Raw genomic sequence first — 19,207 nt, 5'->3', positions numbered from 1 at the left:
ACTATCTAATAATGGCTAGATCATTTCTTAAAAAAAAATGTTTTAAATCATTTTCAAAATATATGTACTTGAATAGATTCTCCCGCTGCCTTCATTTTCTGGGTCCTTTTAATTTTTCGAAATAATGGGCAATTTTCCCGAAGTTTCCGGTGGTACTGTAGCAAAACGCAGCCAGCCAGCCATGTGGAAGATTTGGATCAGACTGACTCTGGTCTTCCAACATGGTGCCTGGTTCGTTGCTTGGTGATTTAACACAACTGAAAGCCCTCCTATAGGCTACCAAAGTTTGATCAGTTATGAAAACATTTATAAAACATTTCATGCTGCAAAAGACCAACATTTGTACGTTTTCAATGAAAAAATACTGTCACAACTATAAAAAAAAAATAATCACAACTTTTCAGTTTTTTTGACACACAACACTGGGTGCTCACCATTATTCACATTCCAATTAAATCAAGTCGCAATTATCAGCTTTGGTATTGACATCTGTGAGCAAGCTTTCTGAATGAGGAGCGATACATGGGTAGGTCTACCAGCCTAAAACATCTGAAAATGAAATCCAATGTTTATAAAATGTCTGCCTTTTCCCCTATGTTTGAACAGTTGAGTAAGTCCATTTGTCCTATTTCATTTAATTTAGTCATGATACATTTGTTTTGCTATTTCAAAAGAACAGAATACCATATTTTGAGTTGACTCTACAGGCTAATATACTAAAGATCTGCGGTTCAACTTTAAGGCAAGGGCATCTTTTTAAAATTATTTTTCTTGATAGAGAATGTAGTCCCTTTTATTTGAAATCAGTATTTTTGTCCATCCCATTGTTCCCATTTCGTCAAAAACAACACTATAACATTGGACTGTTGTGAAATCCTGCCCTGGCATGACACTTGCATTAAAATAATTTGAATAAACATTTGAACCTGTTTTAAAATAATTCTAGAGGCCTACATTTTTAACCTGTATAGTTGGACTGTCCTTTTTGCAATGTATGAAACATCAAAACGTTATAGAAAAACCGTGTGTGTGTGATTCAGCTGATTGTTGAAACAGTGTTTGAGTTCAATGTCGAATTTCACAGATAAATGCTTATTGTATTGATAGGCAAACAACACTGCCATTAATGTCACAACACTGCCATTAATAACATAAAATGTTATTAGAATGTATAAAAATGAACATTCCCGTGATGCCCAAAAGAAGGTTCTAGTTTTAGGTGATACTTAAATGTGAAATACTAATAGGCCACAAATTAAAGACTATTTTATTAACTTAAGATTCTCATCAAGACAGGCAGACGGTACAGACAAAGTACATTAAGCTAAACCTTGCACAAGAAGAGTATAGGCTATTTTAAGAGAATGAATGCAAATGTATGCTGCTCATGAACAATAACAAGGCCCAGTTGATTACATTTTTCAAACTATCCTCTGAATTTCCGGATCTGAATAAATGGCTTTGAAAGTCCAATGGTCTATTTGCAAGTCATTCATACGCTAATAACTCAAATATTCTGCTATTGACTCTTAACCAACCATGCTTCTTTTTTTTGCGTTCGTAAGTTGTTTTGTACATAATGTTGCTGCTACCGTCTCTTATGACCGAAAAGAGCTTCTGGAGATCAGAACTGGGATTACTCACCTCAAATTGGATGCGAGGGATATACCACGGACTCCCGACCAGGCCCAGATCCTTGTGATTCGCTGGAAATTTTTTAAAAAGTAGGTTTTGCGGAAAGCGATCAGGATGCCTTGTGAGGATCAGGCGACGAGTGGCTAATCTGCCCTTGCCTTACGTTCTGCTAGCTAATGTTAAATTCCTGGAAAATAAATTTGATGAACTGAAGGCACGTACAGTGGGGAGAACAAGTATTTGATACACTGCCGATTTTGCAGGTTTTCCTACTTACAAAGCATGTCGAGGTCTAATTTTTATCATAGGTACACTTCAACTGTCAGAGATGGAATTGAAAACAAAAATCCAGAAAATCACATGATTTAAGTAATTAATTTGCATTTTATTGCATGACATACAGTGGGGCAAAACATATTTAGCCAGCCACCAATTGTGCAAGTTCTCCCACTTAAAAAGATGAGAGGCCTGTAATTTTCATCATAGGTACACTTCAACTATGACAGACAGAATGAGAAGAAAAAAATCCAGAAAATCACATTTGTAGGATTTTTTAAAATGAATTTATTTGCAAATTATGGTTCAAAATAAGTATTTGGTCAATAACAAAAGTTTATCTCAATACTTTGTTATATACCCTTTGTTGGCAATGACAAACGTTTTCTGTAAGTCTTCAAGGTTTTCACACACCTTTACTCCACACACAGAGACGCGTACAAGCTGACCATAACTCCTCCTGATTCCTGCTTACAAGCAAAAATTAAAGCAGGACACACCAGTGACTCTGTCTACAAAAATAGTGGTCAGATGAGGCAGATGCTCAGCTACAGGACTGTTTTGCTAGTACAGACTGGAATATGTTCTGGGATTTCTCCGAGGGCATTCAGTAGTACACTACACCAGTCACTGGCTTTATCAATAAGTGCGTGGAGGACGTCGTCCACACAATGACTGTACGTACATACCCCAATGTTGCCTGGATTTCTGAGCTGAAGGCTAGAGGAGCGGGACTCTAACCTGTAAGTTTATAAGAAATCCCGTTATGCCCTCCGACAAACCATCAAACAGGTAAAGCATCAATACAGGACTTAGATTGAATCGTGCAACACCGGCTCCGACACTCGTCGGATATGACGGGGCTTGCAAACTATGACTACAAAGGGAAGCACAGCCGAGAGCTGACCAGTAACACGAGCCTACCAGAAGAGCTAAATAACTTCTATACTTGCTTCGAGGCAAGTAACACTGAAACAACATGCATGTTCCAGACGAATGTTTGATCATGCTCTCTGCAGCCGACGTGAGTAAGATTTTTTTTTAGCAGGTCAACATTCACAAGGCTGCTGGGCCAGACGGATTACCGGGACGTGTTATCTGAGCATGCGGCTGACCAACTGGCAAGTGTCTTCACTGTCTTTTTCAACCTCTCCCTGTCTGTAATACCAACATGTTTCAAGCAGACCACCATAGTCCCTGTGCACAAGAACACGAAGGTAACCTGCCTAAATGACTACCGACCCATAGCACACGTCTGTAGCCATGAAATGCTTTGAAAGGCTGGTCATTGCTCACATCAACACCATTATCCCAGAAACGCTAGACCCATTCCAATTTGCATACTGCACCAACAGATCCACAGATGATTCAATCTCTATTGCACTCCACACTGCCCTTTTACACCTGGACAAAAGGAACTCTTATGTGAGAATGCTATTCATTGACCACAGCTCAGCGTTCAACAACAACAGTTCCCTCAAAGCTCATCATAAGGACCCTGGGACTAAACACCTCCCTCTGCAACTGGATCCTGGACTTCCTGATGGGCCACCCCCAGGTGGTAAGGGTAGGTAACCACATCCGCCATGCTGATCCTCAACATGCATGCTCAGTCCCCTCCTTTACTCCCTGTTCACTCATGATGGCACGGCCAGGCACGACTCCAACACCAAGTTTGCTAATGACACGCGCTCGGTCTTCCTTTTCCTGTATTCCACAATCATCTCCTTTGTCTTGATCATGTTGAGGGAGAGGTCATTATCCTGGCACCACACTGGCAGGTCTCTGACCTCCTCCCTATAGGCTCTCTCATGATTGTCGGTGATCATGCTTACCACTGATGTGTCATTAGCAAACTTGGTGTTGGAGTCGTGCCTGGCCGTGCCATCATGAGTGAACAGGGAGTAAAGGAGGGGACTGAGCATGCATGTTGAGGATCAGCATGGCGGATGTGGTTACCTACCCTTACCACCTGGGGGTGGCCCATCAGGAAGTCCAGGATCACGTGCCTGGCCGTGCCATCATTCTCATTGTCGTGGCTGTAGTGGAGCAGGTTGAGAGCTTCAAGTTCCTTGGTGTCCACATCACCAACAAACCTAACATGGTCCAAGCACAACAAGCTAGTCATGAAGAGGGCACGACAAAACCTATTCCCCCCTCAGGAGACTGAAAAGATTTGGCATGGGTCCTCAGATTTTCAAAAGTTTCTACAGCTGCACCATTGAGAGCATTCTGACGGGTTGCATCACTGCCTGGTATGGCAACTGCTTGGCATCTGACCGCAAGGCAAGGTTCAAGTTTCCTGCCATCCAGGACCTCTATACCAGGTGGAGCCATATAATCCAGCCACCCTAGTCGTAGACTTCATGCTCTGCTACATCACGACAAGCGGTACTGGAGCGCCAAGTCTAGGTCCAAGAGGCTTCTAAACTGCTTCTACCCCCAGCCATAAGACACCTGAACAGTTAATCAAATGGCTACCCAGACTATTTGGATCTTAGAGTAGCAGAATAAGCAATGGAACCCAAATGTATCCTCTGTTTGTGGAAAAAAATATCCTGGTGCATGAAAGCTACGCCTACAGATAAATCACTTGGGCCAATCTTCCTGACATCCATATATATACTTTACTAGGCGGTGTAATTTCTGTTTTTAGAGGGAGAGAGAACTTGGGCCAATTGTGCGCTGCCCTATGGGACTCCCAATCACGTTTGGATGTTAATAATACTTTTATTATTTGTTTTGTCTTTTCTGATGGGTTAAACTGAAATTGCTACTAATCACGGACGGTTGAGATCCTAAGAAATATATTTTGGACGATGAATTCTCCCCATACCCTCCTATGCAATTCTATTGTCCAGCTACTTGGTAATAGCCATAATGGCGCTGTACAATGTGGCCGTGTGTGTTTTGAGAGAATTTTCCAGTAAGCAAACATTTGTTTACCTACATTAGACAACTTTGTTCCTATATTTCTGTAATTCAGTGATATTTATTCCCATGGTAATTCGTTATGGATCCATAACTAAATAAATATTTGCATTTTGAAAGTGTTTTTGTCATTATTTTATTAACGAAAGCATAAAGATGCCATTTATTAGATTGCACGTTCAAATTAAAACAGATTGGCACTAAACAGCGGGATCGTTTCCCTAGTCAGCGCCATTATTAGTGCAATGCCCCTTATAGTGTTGCTCTGTGCTACCCAGTGTGGCAGGGTGGTGGTCCACCCTTCCTCCTCCTCCCTTCCCCATGGGCTAGGTCCATCTTCTGTGCGCGGCTCTGCGGCCCATCCCATACCCCCTGCCCTTGTGCCTTGAACCTTGCGTGCTTTCGGTGGATACAGCTGGAGAACTGCAAGGCAATCCCATTGTGCGCCACTAGGGAGCTATGACCAATTATATACGTATTGTCCTGCTAATAACAGGGTTAATAATATACAGTTGAAGTCGGAAGTTTACATATACCTTAGCCAAATACTTTTAAACTCAGTTTTTCACAATTCCTGACATTTAATCCTCGTAAAAAGTCCCTGTCTTAGGTCAGTTAGGATCACCACTTTTATTTTAAGAATGCGAAATGTCAGAATAATAAAAGAGTGATTAATTTCAGCTTTTATTTCTTTCATCACATTCCCAGTGGGTCAGAAGTTTTATACAGAAGTTATAGAACTCAAAATACTCAATTAGTATTTGGTAACATTACCTTTTAAATTGTTTAACCTGGGTCAAATGTTTCTAGTAGCCTTCCACAAGCTTCCAACAATAAATTGGGTGAATTTTGGCCCATTCCGCCAAGCAGAGCTGCTGTAACTGAGTCAGGTTTGTAGGCCTCCTTGCTCGCACATGCTTTTTCAGTTCTGCCCACAAATCTTCTATAGGCTTGAGGACAGGGCTTTGTAATGGGCATTCCAATACCTTGACTTTGTCCTTAAGCCATTTTCCCACAACTTTGGAAGTATGCTTGGAGTCATTGTCCATTTGGAAGACCCATTTGCAACCAAGCTTTAACTTCCTGACTGATGTCTTGAGGTTGCTTCAATATATCCACATAATTTTCTTCATGATGCCATCTATTTTGTGAAGTGCACCAGTCCCTCCTGCAGCAAAGCACCCCCACAACATGATGCTGCCACCCCCGTGCTTCACGATTGGAATGGTGTTCTTCGGCTTGCAAGCGTCCCCCTTTTTCTTCCAAACATAACGATGGTCATTATGGCCAAACAGTTCATTTTTGGGGAGAGGGCATTTCTCCAAAAAGTACGATCTTTTCCCCAATGTGCAGTTGCAAACCTTAGTCTGGCTTTTTTATGGTGGTTTTGGAGCAGTGGCTTCTTCCTTGCCGAGTGGCCTTTTCAGGTTATGTCGACAGGACTCGTTTTACTGTGGATATAGATACTTTTGTACCGGTTTCCTCCAGCAACTTCACAAGGTCCTGGCTGTTTTGGGATTGATTTGCACTTTTCGCACCAAAGTACGTTCATCTCTAGGAGACAGAAGGTGTCTCCTTCCTGAGTGGTATGACGGCTGCGTGGTCCCATGGTGTTTATACTTGCGCACTATTATTTGTACAGATGAACGTGGCATCTTTAGTAGAGGTCGACCGATTTATGATTTTTCAATGCGGATACCAATTCATTGGAGGACCAAAAAAGCCAATACCGATTTAATCGGCCGATTTTGTAATAATGACAATTACAACAATACTGAATGAACACTTATTTTAACTTAATGTAATACATCAATAAAATCAATTTAGCCTCAAATAAATAATAAAACATGTTCAATTTGGTTTAAATAATGCAAAAACAAAGTGTTGGAGAAGAAAGTAAAAGTGCAATATGTGCCATGGTAGAAAGCTAACGTTTAGTTCCTTGCTCAGAACATGAGAACCTATGAAAGCTGGTGGTTCCTTTTTAATGAGTCTTCAATATTCCCAGGTAAGAAGTTTTAGGTTGTCGTTATTATAGGACTATTTCTCTCTATACCATTTGTATTTCATATACCTTTCACCATTGGATGTTCTCATAGGCACTTTAGTATTGCCAGTGTAACAGTATAGCTTCCGTCCCTCTCCTCGCCCCCTACCTGGGCTCGAACCAGGAACACATCGACAACAGCCACCCTCGAAGCAGTGTTAATCATGCAGAGCAAGGGGAATAACTACTCCAAGTCTCAGAGCAGGTGACGTTTGAAACGCTATTAGCGCGCACCCCGCTAACTAGCTAGCCATTTCACATCGGTTACACCAGCCTAATCTCGGGAGTTGATAGGCTTGAAGTCATAAACAGCACAATGCTTTAAGCACAGCAAAGAGCTGCTGGCAGAACGCATGAAGGTGCTGTTTGAATGCTTACGAGCCTGCTGGTGTCTACCTGACTGCTCTATCAAATCATACTTAATTATAACATAATAACACACAGAAATACGAGCCTTGGGTCATGGTCGAATCCGGAAACTATAATCTTGAAAACAATACTTTTATTCTTTCAGTGAAATACGGAACTGTTCCGTATTTTATCTAACGGGTGCTATCCATAAGTCTAAAAATTCCTGTTACATTGCACAACCTTTAATGTTATGTCATAATTATGTAAAATTCTGGCAAATTAGGTGGCCCAAGCTGTTGCATATACCCTGACTCTGCGTGCAATGAATGCAAGAGAAGTGACACAATTTCACCTGGTTAATATTGCCTGCTATCCTGGATTTCTTTTAGCTAAATATGCAGGTTTAAAAATATATACTTGTGTATTGATTTTAAGAAAGGCATTGATTTTTATTATTAGTTTGCTATTTTTGAATGACATGTAACGTCATGAAAATTGTGTTTTCTATTCATATAATAATGTTACAAGTTGTGCTTTAAGATCCCGGACCGCATCTTTAACTCTCCCTCCCAATGTGATGCCAGTTTAAAAGAAGAAATCTCACGTAACAAATACTACCATTCCTGTGTGTATGTTATGTTTGTAAGCTGACCAGTGCTGTTCACTACTACAGTGAGAACTCGAACTATGCCATAAATTCCAGTAATGGTTGGACGGGCTGGCTGTGGTTGCATAACACGTGTTTGTCAGTGACACCACATGTCTATCGACTTGGGCCAGAAGGTGTTATTTTTGTATTATAATACCTATATGAGTTGACTAATGCTGGCACTTCGCCTACTTATTGAAACGTAATCAAATCGGATTAAATTAGGAAATTAGTGAACAAGGTATTTGTGTTCAGATGATACTGAGTAAGAGTCCTGCTCTGAATCTGATAGTTAAGTGCCCTAGTTAGTACACTGATGGCTTGAAACATTCAGATTGGACGGGTGGATCACAACACACACACACACACACACAGTAATGAGAGCATCACAAAGTACTACAAGTGTACCCTCCTCCCTTTGTCTCCCTCCCCTCCATCCCTTTTGCTCTCTCCTCTAGATGACTCATGAGTTCCTATTCCACAAAAAAAAGGAAAAACAGGGAGAAGATTATTTACATGAGGTAATAATTCAACATTGGCTCTAAGTCTCTTACTGAAGGGCAAGACAAAAAAAGAAAACACTTACCCAATCCCCTCTTCAATCGCCCTTTGATGCTAGCCAAACTAAATAAGACCGGATGAGTGCAAAAAAATCCCCATTGAGTGATTCCACAGGAAGAACTAGCAGACGTTAATCAATGGCTAGATTGAATCTGACTCGTTGATACGCTTGCGGGTCGGTAACGATTAACGGTAGTGGTCCAGCTGAAAGTAGTCCGAGTGTTTTTAGTGCTAATTCATCGCTAATGATTGCCACGACACCCACTCCTCTCCTGGTCCACCACCGCGGCTTATTTAATTGCCTCGTTCACGTTTAAACACAAGGACAGGCAGGAAAACATGTTCAAACGGCCCATCACTAATCAAGGGAGGAGGCGAATGAAGGAGTGTGATATGACTCCTCAAGTCCAGTTGAGGACTTGTGACCGGTTTCTCAAACTAGGCACTAATGTACATGTCCTCTCGCTCAGTTGTGCCCCGGGGCCTCGCACTCTTTCTATTCTGGTTAGAGACAATTTGCGTTGTTCTGTGAAGGGAGTAGTACACAGGATGTGTACGAGATCTTCAGTTTCTTGGCAATTCCTTGCATGGAATAGCTGTCATTTCCGACAAGTTCAAGAAGAAAGTACTTTGTTTCTGGCCATTTTGAGCCTGTAATCGAACCCACAAATGTGACTCACCACCTGGTTTCGGTCTTATGTAGGATGTTTTTTACTGTGCAGCCAACAAGTGCTCAGCATATGTGGGAACTCCTTCAAGACTGTTGGAAAAGCGAGAGAGAATGAGAGAATGCCAAAAATGCGCAAAGCTGTCAAGGCAAATGGTGGCCATTTGAATAATCTCAAATATATTTTGATTTGTTTCACACTTTTTTGGTTACTACATGATTCCATGTGTTATTTCATAATTGTATTTTTTAAAACTATTTTCTGCATTGTACACACACACACGGTTTCATATTATTTAACAGAGTCATAAAGACAATAGCTACCCCCACGTATTGTAGCCTTACGCAGACGAAAGGGTAGCGGAGGAAGGAGTTCATTTCACTGCAGTATTCAGCGGAAAAATAACGCGTTTTGGGGTGAAAGACAAGATGGAGCTGTCTGGCCCTCTTCAGATGTACCTAACCATGTGCAGTGGTTGCTCCAATAAATGTTTTGCAATTATGATGCAGTACTTAGGAGGTAATTTGTGGTTTAGTACGGTACCCTTTGGTCACTACTTCATAGAGCACTGGTTATGATTTTGAGTCCTACTGTGTCTTAAACTGACAATGAATGGACGACATAAACCTAAATAGAAACTGATAATTGTGCATGACTTCAGTATTATTTACTAAAACTGTTGTTACACTAAGGTTTTTATTATTTTACTCTTACTGTAGTAGTGTAGCCAACTCTCAACCGGTCACGTTGTACAGTGCCTGAGTGGAGCAATGGTCTAAGACACTACATAGCAGTGCAAGCTATGTTTCTACAGATTAGAAGTCGACCGATTAATCGGAATGGCCGATTTAATTAGGGCCGATTTCACGTTTTCATAACAATCGGGAATCAGTATTTTTGGACACCGATTTGGACGTTTTTTAAAAACTAGGCAAGTCAGTTAAAGAACACATTATTATTTTCAATGACGGCCTAGGAACGGTGGGTTAACTGCCTTGTTCACCTTGTCAGCTCAGGGGATCCAATCTTGCAACCTTACAGTAAATTTTTATTTTTTATTTTTTTTATTTCACCTTTATTTAACCAGGTAGGCTAGTTGAGAACAAGTTCTCATTTGCAACTGCGACCTGGCCAAGATAAAGCATAGCAGTGTGAGCAGACAAAAAAGAGTTACACATGGAGTAAACAATTAACAAGTCAATAACACAGTAGAAACCAAAGGGGGAGTCTATATACAATGTGTGCAAAAGGCATGAGGAGGTAGGCAAATAATTACAATTTTGCAGATTAACACTGGAGTGATGAATGATCAGATGGTCATGTACAGGTAGAGATATTGGTGTGCAAAAGAGCAGAAAATAAATAACTAAAAACAGTATGGGGATGAGGTAGGTGAAAAGGGTGGGCTATTTACCAATAGACTATGTACAGCTGCAGCGATCGGTTAGCTGCTCAGATAGCTGATGTTTGAAGTTGGTGAGGGAGATAAAAGTCTCCAACTTCAGCGATTTTCGCAATTCGTTCCAGTCACAGGCAGCAGAGTACTGGAACGAAAGGCGGCCAAATGAGGTGTTGGCTTTAGGGATGATCAGTGAGATACACCTGCTGGAGCGCGTGCTACGGATGGGTGTTGCCATCGTGACCAGTGAGCTGAGATAAGGCGGAGCTTTACCTAGCATGGACTTGTAGATGACCTGGAGCCAGTGGGTCTGGCGACGAATATGTAGCGAGGGCCAGCCGACTAGAGCATACAAGTCGCAGTGGTGGGTGGTATAAGGTGCTTTAGTGACGAAACGGATGGCACTGTGATAGACTGCATCCAGTTTGCTGAGTAGAGTGTTGGAAGCCATTTTGTAGATGACATCGCCGAAGTCGAGGATCGGTAGGATAGTCAGTTTTACTAGGGTAAGCTTGGCGGCGTGAGTGAAGGAGGCTTTGTTGCGGAATAGAAAGCCGACTCTTGATTTGATTTTCAATTGGAGATGTTTGATATGAGTCTGGAAGGAGAGTTTGCAGTCTAGCCAGGCACCTAGGTACTTATAGACGTCCACATATTCTAGGTCGGAACCATCCAGGGTGGTGATGCTAGTCGGGCATGCGGGTGCAGGCAGCGACCGGTTGAAAAGCACGCATTTGGTTTTACTAGCGGTTAAGAGCAGTTGGAGGCCACGGAAGGAGTGTTGTATGGCATTGAAGCTTGTTTGGAGGTTAGATAGCACAGTGTCCAAAGACGGGCCGAAGTTATATAGAATGGTGTCGTCTGCGTAGAGGTGGATCAGGGAATCGCCCGCAGCAAGAGCAACATCATTGATATACACAGAGAAAAGAGTCGGCCCGAGAATTGAACCCTGTGGCACCCCCATAGAGACTGCCAGAGGACCAGACAGCATGCCCTCCGATTTGACGCACTGAACTCTGTCTGCAAAGTAATTGGTGAACCAGGCAAGGCAGTCATCCGAAAAACCGAGGCTCCTGAGTCTGCCGATAAGAATATGGTGATTGACAGAGTCGAAAGCCTTGGCAAGGTCGATGAAGACGGCTGCACAGTACTGTCTTTTATCGATGGCGGTTATGATATCGTTGAGTACCTTGAGTGTGGCTGAGGTGCACCCATGACCGGCTCGGAAACCAGATTGCACAGCGGAGAAGGTGCGGTGGGATTCGAGATGGTCAGTGACCTGTTTGTTGACTTGGCTTTCGAAGACCTTAGATAGGCAGGGCAGGATGGATATAGGTCTGTAACAGTTTGGGTCCAGGGTGTCTCCCCCTTTGAAGAGGAGGATGACTGCGGCAGCTTTCCAATCCTTGGGGATCTCAGACGATATGAAAGAGAGGTTGAACAGGCTGGTAATAGGGGTTGCGACAATGGTGGCAGATAGTTTCAGAAATAGAGGGTCCAGATTGTCAAGCCCAGCTGATTTGTACGGGTCCAGGTTTTGCAGCTCTTTCAGAACATCTGCTATCTGGATTTGGTTAAAGGAGAACCTGGAGAGGCTTGGGCGAGGAGCTGCGGGGGGGGCGGAGCTGTTGGCCGAGGTTGAAGTAGCCAGGCGGAAGGCATGGCCAGCCGTTGAGAAATGCTTATTGAAGTTTTCGATAATCATGGATTTATCAGTGGTGACCGTGTTACCTAGCCTCAGTGCAGTGGGCAGTTGGGAGGAGGTGCTCTTGTTCTCCATGGACTTCACGGTGTCCCAGAACTTTTTGGAGTTGGAGCTACAGGATGCAAACTTCTGCCTGAAGAAGCTGGCCTTAGCTTTCCTGACTGACTGCGTGTATTGGTTCCGGACTTCCCTGAACAGTTGCATATCACGGGGACTATTCGATGCTATTGCAGTCCGCCACAGGATGTTTTTGTGCTGGTCGAGGGCAGTCAGGTCTGGGGTGAACCAAGGGCTGTATCTGTTCTTAGTTCTGCATCTTTTGAACGGAGCATGCTTATCTAAAATGGTGAGGAAGTTACTTTTAAAGAATGACCAGGCATCCTCAACTGACGGGATGAGGTCAATGTCCTTCCAGGATACCCGGGCCAGGTCGATTAGAAAGGCCTGCTCACAGAAGTGTTTTAGGGAGCGTTTGACAGTGATGAGGGGTGGTCGTTTGACTGCGGCTCCGTAGCGGATACAGGCAATGAGGCAGTGATCGCTGAGATCCTGGTTGAAGACAGCGGAGGTGTATTTGGAGGGCCAGTTGGTCAGGATGACGTCTATGAGGGTGCCCTTGTTTACAGAGTTAGGGTTGTACCTGGTGGGTTCCTTGATGATTTGTGTGAGATTGAGGGCATCTAGCTTAGATTGTAGGACTGGCGAGGTGTTAAGCATATCCCAGTTTAGGTCACCTAACAGAACAAACTCTGAAGCTAGATGGGGGGCGATCAATTCACAAATGGTGTCCAGGGCACAGCTGGGAGCTGAGGGGGGTCGGTAGCAGGCGGCAACCGTGAGAGACTTATTTCTGGAGAGAGTAATTTTCAAAATTAGTAGTTCGAACTGTTTGGGTATGGACCTGGAAAGTATGACATTACTTTGCAGGCTATCTCTGCAGTAAACTGCAACTCCGCCCCCTTTGGCAGTTCTATCTTGACGGAAGATGTTATAGTTGGGTATGGAAATCTCTGAATTTTTGGTGGCCTTCCTGAGCCAGGATTCAGACACAGCAAGGACATCAGGGTTAGCAGAGTGTGCTAAAGCAGTGAGTAAAACAAACTTAACTAGTCCAACGCTCTAACCACCTGCCTCTCATTGCACTCCACGCGGAGCCTGCCTGTTACGTGAATGCAGTAAGCCAAGGTAAGTTGCTAGCTAGCATTAAACTTATCTTATAAAAAACAATCAATCATAATCACTAGTTAACTACACATGGTTGATGATATTACTAGTTTATCTAGCGTGTCCTGCGTTGCATATAATCGATGCGGTGCGTATTCGCTAAAAAGGACTGTCCTTGCTCCAATGTCAGTCTTGAAGCTAATAGTAGTAGTTCATGGATCGTTTCAACAGTACTGTAACTCCGGTGGGTTAACATCTGAAAAATAGCACCTACTTGGTAGTGTGTACCGGGGCTCGAGGTGCTCGACCTGTCGGCGAAAGCCAACATCATCCATGACAGAGTACGGTTGATTGTCAAGGGCAATGAATTCCATTATCTTGGCATTAATGGATATCACCTTTGAGTTGTCTCGCTGAAATGTTCTTACTCTTTCAAATGACTGCTCGACTTGAACTTGTTTAGTTGTTGGAAGTGTGCACTAAGAACAAAAGCTGGGGGAAAAACGAAGTAGTTGCTGAACGTCTGGGGGTGATGCACTTTCAAATGAGTAATTTAGATTTGGTATTGAAAGATTTCACTTTCTCCCCTCGGGAAATAATAGCAGCACACGTTGCATGTGGCCTTTTTATCCTCCTTTTGAAACTTCAAAATAGATCCACACAGCAGACATTGTGGGCTAGGTTAGAAATGCTGTGTGGGCACGTGTAGCACTGTGTTTTGCACATCGGTGTTAAACTAGACATGGGGCTGATGTTGGCATTTTTAGCTGATATCGTCCGATTCCGACATGCTTACCGATATATCGTGGATCCCTAATAATATTTTGCATGACGTAACATATTATACGAAATGGATGACTTGGTACACAATTGGATGCCGTAATACACACAAAACAGGCACCCGTTTTGGTTTGTGAGCACCACTTTCAAAACTACTGGCTTTTCTGGAGCATCACTTTAAAGGGATAGCTTACAGAAATTGTAACCCCATCTTTTTTTTTTCTTACTGTCTGAGTTGTCGTTATTCCAATGTTAATACAAACTCTATGGAAAGCCATGTGAAGTAGCCTAAAGAATCGGCCTATATTTCTGTACACTCCCTTTAAGACCAAACAGGAAAACGCACACCCTGAGGTGGCGCTCCTAGTGGCCGGGGACTTTAATGCATGGAACGTTTTAATCCGTTTTACTTCATTTCTACCAACATGTTAAATGTGCAACCAGAGGGGGGAAAAAGTCTAGACCACCTTTACTCCACACACAGCGACGTGTACAAAGGCTTCATTAATAAGTGCATCGATAAAGTTGTCCCCACAGAGACTGCACGTACATACCCCAACCAGAAGCCATGGATTACAGGCTACATCCGCACTGAGCTAAAGGGTAGAGCTACCGCTTTCAAGGAGCGGAACTCTAACCCGTAAGCTTATAAGAAATCCCGCTATTCCCTCCCTCTGACAAAGCGTCAATACAGGACGAAGATGGAATCGTACTACACTCGTCGGATGTGGCAGGGCTTTCAAACTATTACGGACTCCAAAGGGAAGCACAGCCCCGAGCTGCCTAGATACACAAGCCTACCAGATGAGCTAAATATCTTCTATGCTCTCTTCGAGGCAAGCAACACTGAACCATGCATCAGCAGTTCCGGATGACTATGTGTCACTCTCTCCGTAACCGACATGAGTAAGACCTTTTTAAACTGGTCAACATTCACAGGGCCATAGGGCCAGACGTATTACTTGGACGTGTACTCCGAGCATGCGCTGACCAACTGGCAAGTGTTTAAACTCCCGTTTTCATTACATTGTCTGTAATACCAACATGTTTCAAGCAGACCACTGTGCCCAAGAACACTAAGGTAACCTCCTTAAATGACTACCGACCCGTAGCACTCACGTCTCTAGCCATGACATGTAGCCATGAAATGCTTTGGCTCACATCAACACCATTATCCCAGAAACCGTAGACCCACAATAATTTGCATACCACCCCAACAGATCCACAGATGATGCAATCTCTATTGCACTCCACACTGGCCTTTCCCATCTGGACAAAAGAAACGCCTACGTGAGAATGCTATTCATTGACTACAGCTCGGCGTTCAACACCATAGTGCCCTCAAAGCACATCACTAAGCTAAGGACAACAACACATCTACCATGCTGATCCTCAACATGGGGGCCCCTCGTGTGCGTGCTCAGTCCGCTCCTGTATTCCCTGTTCACTCATGACTGCACGGCCAGACACAACTCCAACACCATTTAAGTTTGCAGATGACACATGATCATCGACAATGATTAGACAGCCTATAGGGAGGAGGTCAGAGACCTGCCAGTGTGGTACCAGGATAATGACCTCTCCCTCAAAGTGATCAAGACAAAGGAGATGATTGTGGACTACAGGAAAAGGAGGACCGAGCACGACCCCATTCTCATTGTAGTGGAGCAGGTTGAGAGCTTCAAGTTCCTTGGTGTCCACATCACCAACAAACTATCATGGTCCAAGCACACCAGTTCATCACTGGGGCCAAGCTTCCTGCCATCCAGGACTTCTATACAAGGTGAAGTCAAATACTCCAGCCACCCGAGTCATAGACTGTCATAGACTCTCTGCTACTGCACGGCAAGTGGTACTGGAGCGCCAAGTCCAGATCCAAGAGGTTTCTTGACAGCTTCTACCACTAAGCCAATACTCGTGAACAGCTAATCAAATGGGTACCCAGACTATTTGCATTGTCCCCCTCCCCATTCTGTTACGCTGCTGCTACTCTCTTATTATCAATATATAGTCACTTTAACTCTACCTTCTTGTACATATTATCTCAAGTACCTCGACTAACCTGTGTCTTCGCACATTGACTCTGTACTGGTACCCCCTCTATATAGCCTCGCTATATTATTTTACTGCTGCTCTTCAATATACATATTTTTTTACTAAACACTTAACACCAACAATGCAATATTTTTCTTAAGGGCTTGTTAGAAAGCATTTCATTGTAAGGTCTGCACCTGTTCGGCGCATGTGACTAATACAATTTTATTTTAAACTGTGTAACATTACAGCACAGTTGAAAAGAATATGACTAATAGAAATAAAACAGATGGTGTTCCAAGATAAATGGGAGGGGTTGAGTGGAGCTGAAGGGTGGGACTAAAAACAAGAAGATAACTAATTTAAAATACTGTGTCCGTTAAATGTATATAGGTTTAGGACAAGTACATTAGTGCCTAGTTTGAAAAACAGATACCTCACAAGTCCTCAACTGGCAGCTTCATTAAACGAGATAGGAGATATGGCTTTTTCTTTGTAACTCTGTGATGGTAATGTATGGTGTGTGTGTGTGTGGTCCTCTCACTAAGACTCTGGAAAACATACAGTTTATTAGGCTAGACATGATAGAAGTTATGATGAACTTATCGGGCAAATGATGTTACTGATGTCAGTAACCTAAACATCTTTATAAGTGCCATTTGTGCTTTATGATGAACCTCAAAGGGCGATGATGGGTGATGAGCTTGACGATCCTTTCCAATACATCATATTGAGTGTCTTATTCTGGTGACATGATGAATCTTGGCTGCCATTTGACAAATACAAATAGTATCGCTCTTATCCATAGTAATTTCATAATGTGGGTAGCCTATCCACACTGTATCTGCGAACTGTTCGATAGACCACATGTGCCTTGTCCGGAGTGGGTACATGTGCTCTATAAAAAAAGTTTTTTTGACAAACCATCAGAGTTAAATGCGATGGAAACTCATTTAACTTGTAAATTTAATGTGTACTACGTCATCAAGCACAGCATTTTATCCTAAAAAAGTCTGATGGAAACATCACACGCAGTGGGAAAACGCACCAGATTTTTTTATATTTGCATGGAAATCTGTCAAACCTAGCTACTGTAATTAATACATTTCATACGCTATTGCAAAAATAATAGTTTTGTTATGTTTATGAAGGTCTTAGATAACATTAGAATATGCAGAAAAACATATTAAAAAATCTATAGCATTTTCATTCGTTTGGGGCGGCAGGGTAGCCTAGTGGTTAGAGCGGTGGACTAGTAACCGGAAGGTTGCAAGTTCAAACCCCCGAGCTGACAAGGTACAAATCTGTCGTTCTGCCCCTGAACAGGCAGTTAACCCACTGTTCCTAGGCTGTCATTGAAAATAAGAATTTGTTCTTAACTGACTTGCTTGGTTAAAGGCAAAATAAAAAAATACAAGTTTGTTACTGTAGATTGTGTAAACACATTCAAGTGTTTAATTTTATTCGTATGTCATCGGTGGGTGTAGCTGGTGCATAGAAGTCAGGCGCAGGAGAGCAGAGATGAGTGAACACGAAGCACTTTACTGAGGCAAATTGTAAGACCAGAACGCAACAGCGTCACAAGAACAAATGCCTAAAACAAGTAAGGCAGCACAAAGTACCACATACAAAGTACCGGCTGCCACAAAACACGGGTACACATAAAAGCCGGCGCTAACCAGCTGGAAGCCTGCCAACCTCGACAATACACAATACCCCACACAGCCATGGAGGGAACAGAGGGCTAAATACACATAGTAATTATGAGGAGATGTAAACCAGGTGTGCAGGAAAACAAGACAAAACAAATGGAAAATGAAAGGTGGTGCGGCGATGGCTAGAAGACCGGTGACGTTGACCCCCAAACTCCGGCCGAACAAGGAGAGGGAGCGACTTCGTCGGAAGTCTTTTGTTACTACTATTAAACAGAAAGCATCGGTGTTGGAACATGGTAACAGGTAATTTTTTTATAACGACAAAATAAAACAAAATACCAAGACCCCTAGGCTACTGATGTTTTCATCATTTGACTGAACATCATTATAAGTATCAAGTGTGCCTTAAATAATACAAATCAGCACAAAAGCAATAATGGCATTATAATGAATCTTCCTGTCTATGACAGCAGTGGTCTATCTTCGTGTCTTTGACAGCAGCGGCTCTTGCTTACATGGTGTGCGTTTTCACCCAATGGCATCAGTAGGATTTCATTTAGCTGTTATCCCGTGTCCTAACATTTGACACTAATCTTCGCCACTTTCACTTGTTTGGCACACTTCCCACAAACACGTCGCAGGTGTTTGGTGACACGGGTGTCTTGGGTTCACCTGGCATTGTCTCCTCCCCGGGAGCTGTGCGCAATTTGGCTCGCGCAACAACTTGCTTGGAATATTTGCTGCAGCCTTGGCCCTCATATGTCTCATGTAGCCCATGTGCCAGACTCATGATGAAGTCTCTCCTGGGCATGGTGTTGTTCAAGCAGTGCATGAATAACACGTGTGTTGAAAGTAGCCAAGTCAAGCATGTTGTAGAACTCAGCAACAGGCCAGCGGCGGGTGCCTCCTTTCAACGAGTACAGCCATGCCATCTGATCCACACAGACCATATACACGCCATTTCCACCGAATGCTTCACAGACATACAGTATTGAAATGATCGCTTCCAGCTCAACAGACAGATCCCAGGCCTTGCGCCCTGTGCTCCACAGTACAGTCCCTGATGTGCTGTTACATGTGCAGATTACATTTTTGTTCTGATAATCGGCCCGTAGCATTGTCACTAGCTTGTTCTGTCCAAACGGTACCGTACCTTCCTCTCTCCTGTCTGTTTCATTTTGTGGTGGCGTTGTCACCTGCTCAGTGCAACCCGTTCTTTCTTTTTTCTTCTTAGTCCTCAGAGGTGTAGGTTATTCAGGCTGAGGCTCAGAACCAGAAGAATAATCATCAGATGTCATGATTAATTTCTTACCCCACCATCTGAGTCGTTTTCATTCAGATCTTGTAGCAGC

General features: G+C 43.1%; 1 protein-coding gene across 5 annotated transcripts in view; it reads left to right on the top strand.

Moving 5' to 3' along the window:
* The window catches only part of LOC109899937 (adenosine kinase), a 291,951-nt gene that overhangs the window by 22,713 nt on the left and 250,031 nt on the right, over window positions 1–19,207 (top strand). The window lies entirely within an intron of this gene.

Source organism: Oncorhynchus kisutch, linkage group LG11 (assembly GCF_002021735.2).
Source record: "Oncorhynchus kisutch isolate 150728-3 linkage group LG11, Okis_V2, whole genome shotgun sequence".
NCBI lineage: Eukaryota > Metazoa > Chordata > Actinopteri > Salmoniformes > Salmonidae > Oncorhynchus > Oncorhynchus kisutch.
Note: the sequence above shows the minus strand (reverse complement) of the source record. Positions and strands in the feature narration are given on the sequence as shown.